This window comes from Schistosoma mansoni, chromosome 1 (genome assembly GCF_000237925.1).
Source record: "Schistosoma mansoni strain Puerto Rico chromosome 1, complete genome".
Taxonomy (NCBI): domain Eukaryota; kingdom Metazoa; phylum Platyhelminthes; class Trematoda; order Strigeidida; family Schistosomatidae; genus Schistosoma; species Schistosoma mansoni.
In genome coordinates this window covers 56,234,420-56,238,689 of record NC_031495.1, presented here as the reverse complement: position 1 = coordinate 56,238,689, position 4,270 = coordinate 56,234,420, and positions in this window count along the sequence as shown.

The window sequence follows — 4,270 nt, the reverse complement described above, 5'->3', positions numbered from 1 at the left end:
CGAGATCGTGGATGCATCCCACAATAGGACGAAACGGCCATCCAGTGCTTCCAGGTTTTCCATGGTGGTCTAGCTTCAACTGACTCATGATTTCAACCATATAAAAGATCTTTTAATTCATCATCAACAATGATTATGAGAAAAGATTTTCATATTTTATTTAATGAAGTAGGTTATTTCATCTTAAATAGTTTTGTGAATATTTTAAAAAAAAGACAGTATTTACGAAACAATGTAATACAGATTCATATTCTGCGATATTGACCCTGAGCTACCTAATCTTCAGTATGATTGAGATTATTACACTGATCAATCACTGAATAATAAATAATTTCATAACTTTTTAGTTCCTTGTACTTATTCAATTTTATGAAACGAGATTATCAGATGATGTGATGGTTAGCTTTAGAAGTTTAACATCAGATTAGAGTGCATTTGATCTTGAGTCAATTTATATTCGTATCTATATCAATAGAATTTGATTTAAACGAAGACCTAAACAAGAGTTATAGTGGTTACTAATCATCAGACAAACAGTTCAAATTTTCAGGATATATTAGCACGGAATTATCAATAAACCCATATGAAAGTTTGACGCAAATCGCGTTTGACCTAAACTCGCTCGTAGTGATGGAAATTGCAATGTATTTACAGTTTATGTTTATATTGCTCAAACAAACTTGGTGATAACATTTAAAAGAAAGACATATCGAATTATCTTCATGGAGTATATGTACTCAAGATTTAGATAATGTGATTACATAGGATTTCAAACATATAATTGTACATTAAAAAAGGTGGATAGCAGCTAATCTTTTCTTAGATTGAATATTTCATGTTTGAACACGGTATTTCTTTGACAATCATCCGTTAAGCATTATTTCATTCTCAAACCGTGTGGCTGATCACTAATGTATCTTTTCTCATAGGTTGAACGTTGTATATAAGTGAGTTTAACAAACAATACTGATCATCTAGTATAATTTGAAAAATTTTGAAAAATTAATGCCCTATATAAAAAGTAATCGATTTACTCACCAAGGTCATGACCTATTACTGCCAAACAGGCATGAGAAAGCCTTCTCAAAATAAGACAAAGTTTATTAATAAGGCCTAACAACTATGAAACTTAAATCAAACAGAGCTTCCTATCAATAGTTTTTTAACTAATGAGCGTTGGTTACACTGCTTTTTTGTATATCATGAAAATATTTTACACTTTAAAATCTAAAGCTTAAGGTCTTAATTTTATATGTGGCTATTTCATTTAATGAACTGCAAACAATACTGTGATGTCTGTTTTCTTTTTATCACTACTAGTCAGTAAGAAAATAATTTTATTCTAAAAACCAGCTTGTTCTTTTTCAAGACGTATTAGTAGTATCAGAATAGTTTAAAGATAAACATATTGTGCATGTAACATGTCAATCATATGGATAAATACAAATTTAATTGACATTTGTGTGATACTATTCATTTCAATATATATACATATATTGCCATTTCTAAATGTTATTAAATCTTATCATTTTTAGTGTACTGTTGGAAATAAATACTTCGAAAGCTTTAGACATAACTATATACTTTCTTATTTAATGTGGATAGATTTTCAACACATAGTAATGAGATGATCCAAGAAATACTTCATATTTCGTTTTCGTGTGTTTAAACGTGTTTAAGATCTCTTTCCTCAAAATATGCTACTTCTGTTTTTGAATCTTAAATGTAACCCACATAGAATTTATATTACACATTTATTAATATTAATTGAGAAAAAGAAACGAACGTATCAAAAGCAAATGAGCTACTCATCAATTAAATTGGATGATGATTGTGCAGGATCTAAAACTGACTGAAGTTAGAACAAATCAGTGGTTTGAAGTTAAGAACATACTGACTTACCTGAAGGTCCTGGATTCTATTCAAGAGGGAGTCGTGGATCAGTACTGCTGAGTAATCACATATCAGGACGAGACAGTAAATCAGTGCATCCTCATTTTCACTGGCTGTTTAATTATAGTCGTTCTGTGATACAAATTGTATAATTCACCAGTCTTTACATAACCCACTTTACAATTAAAAAACAATGAAAAGATAAACTATAAGAGATATATTGCTCTACGTCTGCAGACGAATGCACATTCTATTGCTCTAAATGTACTACATCAGAATATAACACCTATTTAGTTAAAACTATATGATATCGATTTTGAGCAGTGTCAAAATCCTTGATGGTTTTAGCTAACAAAAAAATTGAGACAAGTTAGACTAGTAAGATAACAATGATTTAATAAATTCTTTATGAAATTATACTTACACATACTACACAAATACATTACCAAGGAAGTGAAAGTCAATTAGTTGAGTCGATTTACAAAAATAACAGTGATAAATACAGAATCAAATCACGTCATCTGATATCCTTCACTATCAGATATCTCCAAATTAACAATCCAGCCGAAATAGTTTATAGCCCAATTACTTAACTGAACTTCAAATAATTCTCTTGGTTAAGAAACAATTAAGTAGGTCAATTTAATTCCGTAAGACTTTTTAAATTCAAATAGTTCACCATTATGGTCAGTATGTTGCTAAAAATGATTAAAGTATCAGAGTATAAGAGGTTTTACAAAACCTATACTGACTGTTTCTTGATTTCACAATGAATGAATTGTATATCAGATAAGCTTAAAGTATAATAAATTCAAACAAACCGCATCAGTTGTCAAACTTCCTGACAGTCAACGGTATTTTATAGACTAGCCTCAAAAGAAATTAATCAATGATTAGTATAGGGCTGAGGAAGTTGTTCAGTTTTAATGGGCATCATGGAGCGATCAATGTTCGATCACCATTGTAAACTCAGAGGCACTGGACTGTCGTTTCGTCCTAGTACGGGACTCCCATGTTCAGGATCGTAGATTTACACTGCTGAGGAGTCTATAAGTATCATTATATTACAGTGGCCAAAACAAAACGTGATGAATATATTTAAAGCAATTGTTCGTTCCAATATTCTTTGTTTCTGAATATTTTAAGGGTATTTATGAATGACCAATCATATGTTTATTTCTCACCGTATATGATCCGATAAGTCATGAAGCTAATTTTATTGTCTAATAAATTTTCAACTCCTTAGACGGGACTAATCTCGAATCTCACTTATTTCTCACTGTTTATTTAGAACTGTTCACACATGACGGTGAATTGGTCGAAAAGAAAATCCCTTCTGTTAAAGCAATTAAATTTTCTAATTATTTTATGATAACATGCCGTTGACCTGTTAGGATTTCAAACATTGTGTAAAATATATACAAAAGAAAATGTTATAGTCTAGATATAATGCAGTAGCTGTTGTATGAATCCCCCCATTGATGCTTAAGGTCGCAAATGACCAATCCCTTATTGGCATATGAGCATCCAGTGCGGATTGCCTCGATATTGCCTTCAGTCAATTATAGAATTAAAATAACTAATAGAAAAATGAGTTAAACTTCACCCCATTACGCAAGCTAGTGGCTATCTGGAATCAGAAGGTAAGTGGTTAGCGCGATGGCGTTTGAAGCGAAAGGTACAGGGTTCGAGTCCCGGAGTAAACGTCAACTCTGAGATGCAGATGCATCCAGCTGACGAGTCCCAAATAATAACAAAACGAGCGTATCGGACTCCAATGCTAGTCACCATCTCCGCTTAGATATAATGATGCGAAATGTCGAAAGTCGTCAAATCGTAATCGATTTATTATAAAATTCTTCATTTAATGTTTTCCATGTTTGTCATTTTTAATTTTTTTTTCTAATTCGATTAGTCGTTTTTATTTAGCTATAATTAACGCCAGCCAATTTTTTCTTCCTCTAAAAATAGAGAAAAATGCTTTAATAATTTTGTTCAACATAGTTTATTAAAATTATGATTGAAATATGAATCTATATTAACAGATCCATTTATGTATACAAGAATAGTGTTCATGATCAAAACAGGAACTTGCATTTTGTTTAAATTTTAAGCATATTACTTTAATGTCTATAACTTCATTATATGAAATCTCGGTGAAATTTCACTATGAAAATAAAGTGCACACTGGAATTGGATATCTCTCATTTAATTGTTGCCATGCCCCCAAATGCCCTGGTACGACCGAGAGTGGGTAGAGTCTGCTCTCCCTCTCGAAATGCTCTCACATGGCCACGCGAATATATAGCCTCTGCCAGGGAAGTCCTACTCACTGCCTTCTCGTGGTGGGGGTGTTGTTTACGAAATTGAGAGGACG